Here is a 12,496-nt window from a genome sequence, read left to right on the forward strand (position 1 = left end):
CTTTCCCACAGACACCTCACCACCTGGGAGGATGCAGCCTGTTAAAAATAGCAGGGACAAGCCCTCCAGCAGTGAGGGTGCATGCTTTGGGAAGGTTATGCCTTGTTCACAGTTGCCATGGGAAGGCTATGCCTTATTCACAACTGCTGTAGGAGGGAGCTACATGGGGTAGAGCAAACTGGGACAATGGCTAGAGTGGGCGGGCTAAACAGGCCACTTCTGGGTGGAACAGATATGAGAACATAACGTTTGGAGCAGGCAGCAATCACAGGCACAGTCACCACCATTCTCCATCTGCTCATTTTACTGGTGTTTGTGATCCAACAGGGATTCAAAATTGGGAGAGCAGATGAGTTTGCACTTCGCATATCCCAAGACTGTCATCTCACTCATTCTATTGTCTCCAAAGCCCATGGCCACCAGTTCCTGCAGGAAAGAGCAGATTGTCCCCATCATCACATCCAGAGTGACTTTGCCCAGGAGGTACTGCCCCTGCCCTGATGTGTGGGTGAGCGACTTATCATTGACACTCTGTCAGGTCAGCCAGGGTACAAGCATTCTCTGGCAACCTGGCTTCCTGCTTTTCATCCTGCTTTATAACCACCATCTGTCCATCCTTATTCGGCACCTTTGTCTTGATGTCCTGAAGAGGCAGCTGGCTGGGATCCAGTCTGGCAGCTGCAGGAACAACAACTGTTCCTCCTGCATGAGGCTTAGCTTCCTGAGCAGCCTTGAGGCAGATCCATCCTTTGGGAGGCCAGAGATCTTCCTGGCTACTCTAGGGGAGCCTTCATCTTGGTCTCCTTCTTCTCATCTCATGGCTTCTCTTTCATTTTCCCAGGAGGCACGTCACCTCCAAGTCCTCTTCCTTGGGACCAGCCAGCCAGGTTTTAACATCTGATTCTCCATTCTCTTCCTTAAAAAGCCAGCTCAAGTGGGTCAGCCACCATGGGCTTCCCAGCTTTGATTGGATGGGGAGATCTCCTGGAGAAGAAAATGGCAACCCACTCCAGTATTCTTGCCTAGAAAATTTCAATGACAGAGGAAACTGGTGGGCTACAGTCCCTTAGGTTGCAAAGAGTCGGACACAACTTAGCGATTAAACCAACACCACACAGCCCTAGGGTAGCTGCTCAGGCATATATTGAGTGTCATTACTCAGCCTAAGGTCATCAATAAAATCGTACTTCTCCTGCCTGCACAGGATTGGTTTTGTTTCTTCATCTGTTTCCCTATTCTTTTTTGCACTTTTTGTAGTGAGAGGGCCCCATGTCCAACACATCTACGGTCATATCCCAGCTCCCCTTTTACTTCATCATTTTGGCTATTCCTTGCTCAAAGTTGGACTGGGACTGAGTCATTTCTAGGGACTCCCAGTTCCATCCACGGCCCTCTTCCTGTTGGTCATTTACACTTTTTCAACACAGAGCACCGATCTGGGCTCCCTGTGCTTCCCACTAGTTATCTATTTTACAAAAGGTAGTATATATATATATCGGAGAAGGCAATGGCACCCCACTTCAGTACTCTTGCCTGGAAAATCCATGGATGGAGGACCCTGGTGGGCTGCAGTCCATGGGGTCGCTAAGAGTCGGACACAACCGAGCGACTTCACTTTCACTTTTCACTTTAATGCATTGGAGAAGGAAATGGCAACCCACTCTAGTGTTCTTGCCTGGAGAATCCCAGGGACGGGGGAGCCTGGTAGGCTGCCGTCTATGGGTTCGCAAAGAGTCAGACATGACTGAAGCGACTTAGCAGCAGCAGCAGCAGCAGGAGCAGCAGTATATATATATATATGCCAATGATACTCTCTCAATTATCCCACCCTCCTCTTTTCCCCTCCATGTCCGCATGCCCATTCTCTACATCTGCATCTCTATTCCTGCCCTGTAAATAGGTTCATCTGTTACCATTTTTCTAGATTTCACACATATGCGTTAATATACCATATTTGTTTTATTTTCTGACTTTCTTCACTCTGTATGACACACTCTAGGTCCAAGCATGATTGTGATTGCTGGTTACACAAATTTATAATGGCAGTAGGTAATTGCACTTAATCCATTATAACAGCATATATTTCCAAAGAATATATTTTATAAGTAAAAATCTCTTAACTTTAATAATTATATTGATAAGTAATAAGCAAGCAATAAGAATTATATAAATAAAATCATAAGATATTTATTTAAAAAAATAACACACAAAGCCTATATGCTTAAAGCAATAAGCTCTTTTAGGCTCACATGTGTATGGGTTGGCTAGGGGATCACCTAGTCTCTAAGGGCCCAGAGATACCCACTTGCACATCTATATTTAGCAGCAGGCAACTAGGTGGTTCTGTTTGTCCTGGCTGGACTGTAAATTATTAGATTTTTTTTTTTAATTGTCTAGCAGGTTGGCTCACATTTACTTGTTCTCAGAGTACAGTTAGAGAAACAAAAGTGAGAACACAGGCGTTCTTGATGTCTTGTTTGGAAATGGAATACTGGCACTTCTTTCATACTCTATTGACCACAGCAAATCACAAAGCCAGCCCACATTTAAAGGTTCATGAAATAAGGTCCAACTCTTCTAAAGTTACAATGCCATGTTACATGTTATCAAATGAATAGTCACAAGGAAGTAAACAGGATCTGGGACATTTTTATGAAAATTGAAATTTTTTTCATTAATTTTGGTATATTTTTACATGTGTAAATCTTTGAAGAGGGTGGTGCTGGAGAAGACTCTTGAGAGTCCCTTGGACTGCAAGGAGATCCAAGCAGTCCATTCTAAAGGAGGTCAGTCCTGGGTGTTCTTTGGAAGGAATGATGCTAAAGCTGAAACTCCAGTACTTTGGCTACCTCATGTGAAGTGTTGACTCATTGGAAAAGACTCTGATGCTGGGAAGGATTGGGGTCAGGAGGAGAAGGGGATGACAGAGGATGAGATGGCTGGATGGCATCACCAACTCGATTGACATGAGTTTGAATGAACTCTGGGAGTTGGTGATGGACAGGGAGGCCTGGCGTACTGCAATTCATGGCGTCACAAAGAGTCGGACACGACTGAGTGACTGAACTGAACTGAATTGTCTCTGACAATCTTAACAATTTTATGTCTGTATGTCTTTTATTTCTGTCCTATTTTTAAATTTTTCTTTATATAGTTGTTTTGGGATATTTTAATAGTTTAGTAATAGTCAAGTCTGATGCTTATCTACTTGAAGTTTTAGTCTCTCAGTCATGTCTGACTCTTTGTGACCCAATGGACTGCAGCCTGCCAGGCTCATCTATCCATGGAATTCTCCAGGCGACAATACTGGAGTGGGTAGTCATTCTCTTTTCCAGGGGTCTTCCTGACCCAGGGATTGAACCCAGCTCTCCTATGTTGCATTCAGATTCTTTACTGTCTGAGTCATCAGGGTCTACTTAATTGGCTGTTATTATTCTTTTCCTACACATTAGCATATTTATATTCCTATATAATAATAATTTAGCTTCATCTCATAAGTTTTGAGAAGTTAACATTTTTGTATATTTAAGTATAAAGATTTTCTAATTTCAGGTATAGGTTCTTTCTTTTTTGTATCAATTATTTATTAATGTGTTTTAAATTTTTAAAAATGTATTTGAAATATCTTAACTTTTAGATATATTTTCTAGCATAATAGCATTGTGTCCAGAGAATGTAAACTGAATCTTACTATAGATGATTCTCACTGCAGTCCATAGAGTCAGAAAGAGTAGGACACAGCTGGGCCACTGAGCAACAGCAAATGTACTATAGAAGTAAGTCAGATAGGCACAAGATAAAACATACCTATGACTCCATTCATATATAAAGTTTAAAACAAGCCAAACTATTGCTTCTCCTTGGAGAGTATGTAGTGACTAGGTGAAGGCATAATGGAGATTTTGACAATGCTGGTGATATTTTCCTTCTTGATCAAGGTTCTACTTGCAATTGGTAATTTGTAAAAATTCATTAAGCTGTTTATACTTGTGATTTATGCACATTTTAATACATTTGTTATATTTCAGTTAGAAGTTGGAAATCTCAATGAACTTGTTTATAGCAGATTAGATAGAGCTGAAGAGAGGATTAGTAGAATAAATATGAATTTAAGTAATTATGAGTTTACAGCATAGAGATTCAAAGAGATAAAATTATGAATAAGAGTTTACAAGATATGTAAAAGAAAATGAGAATGCTACAATTACACATTCATCTTTCTAATGTATCTTTGCCACTCCTCTCATCAGAGCAGAGTTTAGTCCCTCAAGGCTTGAATCTGGTATGGCCCTGGGACACTCTTTGACCAATAGAATGTGCAAAAATGATACTGTTTTTATTTTCAAGTCTACTATTGGAAAGCCTTGCAATCAAGTAGCCCCTAAACTGCAAGCAGCTGCTTGGTCAACATGTCACACTTCCACAGACTTAGTAAGGAGACAGTCAGACCAAATGATTTTGGACAGTTTATAATGTTTAGTAGAGCAGGCAGCTTGAACTTCTTGCTTTCATTATTTCTCTTACCTTCCAAGTCCCATAGGGGCAGTTTAACATGGGCCTAGGGGAATTCTAAACACACAGCTAATATGCATCCAGCTTTGGAACCCCAAGGATAGGAAACACCCAATTTCATTCAGATCAGATCAGATCAGTCACTCAGTCGTGTCCGACTCTTTGCAACCCCATGAATCCCAGCACGCCAGGCCTCCCTGTCCATCACCAACTCCCGGAGTACACTCAGACTCACATCCATCGAGTCAGTGATGCCATCCAGCCATCTCATCCTCTGTCATCCCCTCCTCCTCCTGCCCCCAATCCCTCCCAGCATCAGAGTCTTTTCCAATGAGTCAACTCTTCGCATGAGGTGGCCAAAGTACTGGAGTTTCAGCTTTAGCATCAGTCCTTCCAAAGAAATCCCAGGGCTGATCTCCTTCAGAATGGACTGGTTGGATCTCCTTGCAGTCCAAGGGACTCTCAAGAGTCTTCTCCAAAACCACAGTTCAAAAGCATCAATTCTTCGGTGCTGTATGCAGGTCAGGAAGCAACAGTTAGACCTGGATATGGAACAACAGACTGGTTCCAAATAGGAAAAGGAGTTCGTCAAGGCTGTATATTGTCACCCTGCTTATTTAACTTATATGCAGAGTATATCATGAGAAACGCTGGACTGGAAGAAACACAAACTGGAATCAAGATTGCCGGGAGAAATATCAATAACCTCAGATATGCAGATGACACCACCCTTATGCAGAAAGTGAAGAGGAACTCAAAAGCCTCTTGATGAAAGTGAAAGTGGAGAGTGAAAAAGTTGGCTTAAAGCTCAACATTCAGAAAACAAACATCATGGCATCTGGTCACATCACTTCATGGGAAATAGATGGGGAAACAGTTGAAACAGTGTCAGACTTTATTTTTCTGGGCTCCAAAATCACTACAGAGAGTGACTGCAACCATGAAATTAAAAGATGCTTACTCCTTGGAAGGAAAGTTATGACCAACCTAGATAGCATATTCAAAAGCAGAGACATTACTTTGCCAAGAAAGGTTCATCTAGTCAAGGCTATGGTTTTTCCTGTGGTCATGTATGGATGTGAGAGTTGGACTGTGAAGAAAGCTGAGCGCTGAAGAATTGATGCTTTTGAACTGTGATGTTGGAGAAGACTCTTAGGTGAGGCTAAAAACTTGCCTAAAGTTTGCTTCAAAGGAGATACTGTATGTATTACTCTATAATGTAAGGAAGTCTTCCCTGATAACAAAGTACTAAGTTGCCATAACTCCTTTTACAAATATTCTTAAATTGTCCATAAATGCGTAGCCATGTAGAAACATAAGGGATTCATGGGGAATTGTCTTTAAACAGCAACATCTGAATGCTTTTACAAGCATTTAAAAAAGACTAGTCCAGTACTCCTGCCTGGAAAATCCCAAGGATGGGGGAGCCTGGTAGGCTGCAGTCCATGAGGTCACTAAGAGTCGGACATGACCGAGCGACTTCACTTTCACTTTTCACTTTCATGCATTGGAGAAGGAAATGGCCACCCACTCCAGTATTCTTGCCTGGAGAATCCCAGGAACAGGGGAGCCTGGTGGGCTGCCGTCTATGGGGTCACACAGAGTCAGACACGACTGAAGCGACTTAGCAGCAGCAGCAGCAGTCTAGCATCTAGAGGATGAAAAGGTGTGTGGAAAATCAGGATCCATTCCATCTAAGGACTGTTATAAACAAGTTGGAAGAAACTCTCAGCTGAATTCAGCTCAAATTGCTGACTCACATTTTGTGAGTACATAATAAACTAAGTTTGGAGATGATTTGTTCTAATGTTGGTGATCCATTGTTGTATCTACATAACATTAGATAACTGAAACAAAATTGTTAAGAATCATGAAAGAAAATATCTCAAAGTGTAGCTGGCTGCTTCAAAGAATAAGAAAGAAAAAGTCCGACTCTTGCAATCCCATGAACTATAGTCTGAATTTTAGCCTGCCAGTCTCCTCTGTCCATGGGATTCTCCAAGCAAGAATACTGGAGTGAGTTGCCATTTCCTTCTCCAGGGCAAATTTCCCTACCTAGGAATTGAACGCAGGTCTCCCACATTGCAGGCAGATGCTTTACCATTTGAGCTACACGGTTGTTTCATACAAAATGTTTATCGATAATCTCATTCTTCTTCTATAACAATTTTTGTAAAGATAGTTTTTAGAAGCTATTTAGTGGAAAAAAATCTGTAATATCCCTGTAAATAAAACATTAGCCAGTGGTTCTTTATTATAAGTGGTTAAGTTAAAACTAATGAAACTCATTTTTATAGGCATCACTATATATTTTAAAATTTTTTCTTTCATTAAGATTTTGTGCCAATGAGAAGTGTCATTAGGATATACCTACTTATGTTGGTTAATAGTACCTGCATTTGTTTGATGTGGACCTGGTCAGTTCAACTGCGTTTTTTTTTTTTTTTCTTTTATGGTGGAATGAAGCAGAATATCCAAATCCTATCATTATAGAGTTTGTTCTTTCATTTATTCAACAACCATGCACTGTTCACAGTGAGTAAGTTACACCAGGTGAAAACTGAAGAGCTCACAAGGCCCTCCTATGCGCTTGTCATCTTGCCTTCACTATACTTCCCTTCAGTCATTCTGTTCCTACTATGTTAGTTTCCTTGCTGTCCTTCAGTGACAGAAGTTTGTCCCTTTTTCCTGGAAAGTTCTTTTTCAACATAACTGTATGCCAGGCTTTCTTTTATCTTTTTCAGCCCTTTGGTCACATGTCATTGTATTAGCAACTCATTCCTTCACCAACAGCATCCCTCCCTATGACAGTTTCATATTTTCCCCCACAGCACTTATCATCATTAACAGATAATTTTGAAAAACAGTATTATTTGTTGTCCTTGTTCTCCCTTATCTGTCTTTCTTCCTGAAAGCAAGCTTCAAAGACATGGATTTTTGTTTTGATTACTATAATGCTCTTAGTACTTGGAACAGTTCCTAATCATCGTAGGTACACACATGAATGAATGAATGGATACATGAACTAATAGTGCACAGTGAAATCAGCCTCTGATTTCCAAAAAGGAAACCCCAGCATTGTGGTTTGTTGAATGAACGGATACATGAACTAATAGGGCACAGTGAAATCAGCCTCTGATTTCAAAAAAGGAAACCCCAGCATTGTGGTTTGTTGAATGAATGGATACATGAACTAATAGTGCACAATGAAATCAGCCTCTGATTTCAAAAAAGGAAACCCCAGCATTGTGGTGATTTATAATAAAGTTTTATTTATTGCATTGGCTAAATACCCCAATCTCGTTCTAGGAGTTGATGGAGTCTTCACCATCAGACGCGTTGCCTTTCAGGGATTAAGCCAACTTCACACTGTTTCTTAAATTCTCCTGCTCAAATATGATAAATAGAAAACTCAGTCACATTTCACTGTCTACAGAAGATAGATTATAGCTACCTGTGCCGAAGAAGGCAGGCTGTGATAATGGCAGAGATCATATTTGTATACAGTGGTTAGGAAAGACCTCCTAGAGAGAATAACATTTGAACTGAGCTCAGATTTCTTTCTACAGGCCATCATCTATGGTGTTCTAAGACATAATTTAGATCCCAGTTCTATGTTATCTGCCAAAAATTAATAGAGCTAAACTTATCTCTTAGTATTATGGCATTAAGTGAGATATTTCATATGCATAACTTAGCACAGGTTCTAGAAATTAATAAATACTCAAAAATGCTGTCTATTATTAATATCATTATCACTGACATTTAAAGACATTTTGAATTAAACAGTCTTCCTTCAAACAGTGAAATATAAAAACATATCTAAAGGGAGTAGATCAGTACTGGATGGATTTTTTTCATAAGGAGGACCATTCATGATTGTAGGACCCTCTCAAAAGAGGTAAGCTTTGAATCATGTTTGGTTGAAACAATGGCTACACACTAATCTGTATGAAAGGTGGATAATGCTCTTGAAATCAGAGCAATGATGGGAGCACACATGGAATATATTGAAGCAAGTTATTTATCAAACACCAAGCAAATAAACCCTGCCAGAAATAGAGGGTCAAATTTGTATTCAAAATTTATGTTTTAAAACTCACCTACCACCAACAGTATCTGGAGATATTTGTAGAAATATATTGCTCAGTAATAACAGTTAATGCCAGAGATAGAGAAGATCAACAAAGCATTAATCTCAATTACTTTGAAGTAGAAGACAAATTTTCAAAAAGGTAGTCATGCACAAGCATGTGTTATAAACTAGAATACTTTAAAAAAGATTAATATGGTAATATCAATAATTGTATAATGCTAAAATACTGACTACTAAGGAGGAGGAAAAATTACTGGTATTGTAGTATGGGAGGAAAGCTCTGTGAAGATAGTTTGGAGGAAATTTTGACGTGATGCATTTAGACTGAAGAAGGGTGACAATGAATTCATACACAAAAACAAATAAATAGAAGCAGTTAAACTCTCTGTACTGTTCTGTACCTCCCATATTGTTTTATCCTCAATAATGAAAGTTTAAGATAATTAAGCATGTTAGTTAAACACATACTACTCATTAATAGAGTAATTACCATAGATTTCTACAGTAAGATAAGAGTGTATATCTTAATACTCGATTTATTATACAAAAACATTGTGTTCTTTAACTCCTTATTATAACTCATGAGGATTGCTAGAATTTAGCTCATAGAATTACTGGAAAGCCTACTTGAAGTTATGCTGTGCAAAAAAGAGTTAAGAAGATAGAGGAATACGATCAAATATGGTTGCTTATCATCATATGATACCAATTAGTGTTTCACTAACACTGATTATTAAGGAGCACAGTGTGACTTACATTTCCATTTCCACTTAACACATTTTCTTTAGGTGTTTAGTTGTTCACGGGTATGAGAATTTACTTTGCCATTCACTGAGATCTCAGTTGGAGCTCTGACATTCCTGACTTATCAGAGCTTTTTCCACTTCAAGAAAAAAAAATTACCATTCCTCAAGGCACTAAATTACTTTTAGTATTACAATTGCTAGTCCTTTGTCTCTCCTTGATCCTCTGACATTTTTTTCATGTCTCCTCTTGTAGTGCACTTGAGCAGAGCTATTTTGATTAAATAACTCCCCAGAGGACTGAGATTATAATACAATAGTCTTCCAAACAGGTTATTCTTGAGTACATATTGCCATTATGCGGTGCAGATATAGCATCAGTATTTCATAAATGCATGTTTCTATGAAATCTGCCAAGTAGATGAATATCTCTTTCATTGTTCCTGACATCATTGAATTATAAATAATAAAGTGAAGCTCAAATTGTTTATTTGCAATGGAAGAGCTCTGAGAAAATTTCAGTTATCAATGATATAGCAACCTCTAGAAAAGACAGGAACTTTAAAATTACAGTGAACACTATCTGAAATAATTCCTCTTAAATTGGGCAATTGCTCAAAATTGCCATACATCAACTCTCCAAATCCAATAGAGTTAAAATGAATGGTGAGTACATACTTATTCAAGTTACTTTTCTTTTTTTCCAGAACCAATCTGCTTCAGTGTTTTGAAGTTAAGATAGTATTAGATGGGTGAAGCGATTACTAACTAGCACGGTTTGACCAGGCAGACTCTTCACTACTAGTCAGATTCTTTATTCTTCTGAGAAAGTGGTTACAACAGTTTCCAGGAATAGTATTCTTCCTTTCTTATGTCAAATGATCACTTTCATTGCACATGGAAAACTTCAAACATTAAACGAAATATGAGACAATTTAACTAAATCTTAAGAATTGGACTTCTTAAGTAAAATAAAGTCGAAAGTAAAATTTTTATCAGTGTGATTATTATTCTCTTCCATCTTTTTATGTAGTTAGCATTTTAGTAGAGACCATTGTATGTTAAATCTTCAAGGCATTAAGTGAAAGGCCAATGAAGCCTGATTCAGTTTTAAAGTTCCCATTTCATTTAGTTATCTTACTCCTAGACTCAGAAAAACTAAAAATTCTTGGCATGTTAAAAAGTAAGGAAAACTACAAAGTTTCAGTTATGTAAGAAGATAAGTCATAGAGATCTAATGGACAACCATGTGACTATATTAACAATGCTGTACTGTACCCTTGAAATCTGCTAAGGGAGTAGATCAAAATTTTATCACTGCACACACAAAAAACAGGAAAAAGTAACTATGTGAACTTATGGGTATCTTAATTAGCTGTGTGAATATTTTACTATATATAGTGTATCAAATCATCAAGTTGTACACTTAAATATATACAATGTTTGCTGCTGCTGCTGCTAAGTCACTTCAGTCGATTCCGACTCTGTACGACCCCATAGATGGCAACCCACCAGGTTCCCCCATCCCTGGGATTCTCCAGGCAAGAACACTGGAGTAGGTTGCCATTTCCTTCTCCAATGCATGAAAGTGAAAAGTGAGAGTTAAGTTGCTCAGTCAAGTCGGACTCTTAGCGACCCCATGGACTGTAGCCTACCGGGCTCCTCCATCCATGGGATTTTCCAGGCAAGAGTACTGGAGTGGAAACTGTCAATAAAGCTAGAAAAAAATTTTAAAGTAAGCAAAGCTGTAAATCAGTGACAAAGTGCAAAATACCTATTTCTTTGAGGAACAGACCACTCAGAAACTTTGCATATGCTCTCAAAATGCTTTACCAAAAAAAAAAAAAAGAAAGAAAGAAAAGAAAAGTCCTGTATTCTTTTTAGGTTATTAATTTGAGCACAGTCTGGTTGCTAATTTAATTTTGAGAGATTTAATATATTTTGGAGAGGTTAGGAACTTGTGTGTTCAGTGGTATTTGGCTCTGTAGGAGGAGATTTTACCTGCTGAGCCATCCATGAGGAAGCCCCTAGGAACTTAGATTTGTTTATTTTGTATCTCCTTCTTGTGTTAGGGCTAATAGTAGAAACCAAAGAGAATGACAACAGAATTGTAGAGCTAGCTGAAGGAAATAAAAACCTATTTTCTAGTAGTTAGTCAATTAAAGGTAAAAGTAAAATTTGGTGGCTTATTTTCCTTGCTACTTTCACCTCAAAATAACAACTTAATCGTGGTTAGGTACCTATCTAGCTTTTTTTCTGTATGGCAGGATATGCTTATTAAATAATGCATTAGCAAACTTTTATGAACTTAGGGAAGGGTGCAAGCACTCTGATTTTCCCATTGAAATATATACCAAATACATTTTAACTAAAACATTTAAAATATACACTTAGTTTCTAGAATTTCCTGAACTGTATGTTTCTATTAACAGTGAATAAGATCAATAGTAGTTTGGAGGCAGTACTTGCTTCAAGGATAAAATTCTTTTTTTTTTTTTGGGAAAAAAAAAATTAAAAGGAAAGGCTGCTGTATCCTCACTCATCTCTACTGACGGAACAATACTGCAACCGATTTACTTTACTTTGACCAATCCATCATCATTTTCCCTGTGATCCCACAGTTATTACGGTTTCTTTTGATTTGACCAAACAAGAATACTGAAAAAGAACATTTACTGTATATCTAAATTAATGAAACTAGGGGTAGAAAGAGAAGCATTGTACCACTTGAGATATTTTTGCTCTTATAAAAGATGGAGGTGCTCATAAGGTCAAGAGCTCTTTCAGTTATAACTTCCAAGCATTCTAGCAACAAAAAAAGGTAAGTTCTATATTTTACTGTGCTTCTTAAAATTCTTCTTTTTATTTTTGATATTCTATTTATAGTACTTGAAAATACAATAGACACACCAAAAAAAAAAACACCAACTTTCCCTTTTCTCTTGTCTTAACATAAAAATTCTGAATATTTTCATAAAATGTCATTATTTTTTCATTTTACAGTCAGTCTTTGTAAAATAAATATTGAAAAGTCATACATAATAGTATATGCTTCAAGTATATTTTGTACTTTAACATTTATACTAAAATGTTCTTTCTCTTTTCACTAATTATTTCATACTATTAACAAAATATGTCAAAGAAA

General features: G+C 37.9%; 1 pseudogene; it reads right to left on the reverse strand.

Annotated features, from left to right (window-relative positions):
- Positions 1-303: 303 nt before the first annotated feature.
- Positions 304-1,361, reverse strand: LOC102276426 (DNA-directed RNA polymerase III subunit RPC4 pseudogene; annotated as a pseudogene).
- Positions 1,362-12,496: the final 11,135 nt, after the last annotated feature.

Source organism: Bos mutus, chromosome 6 (genome assembly GCF_027580195.1).
Source record: "Bos mutus isolate GX-2022 chromosome 6, NWIPB_WYAK_1.1, whole genome shotgun sequence".
Lineage (NCBI taxonomy): Eukaryota > Metazoa > Chordata > Mammalia > Artiodactyla > Bovidae > Bos > Bos mutus.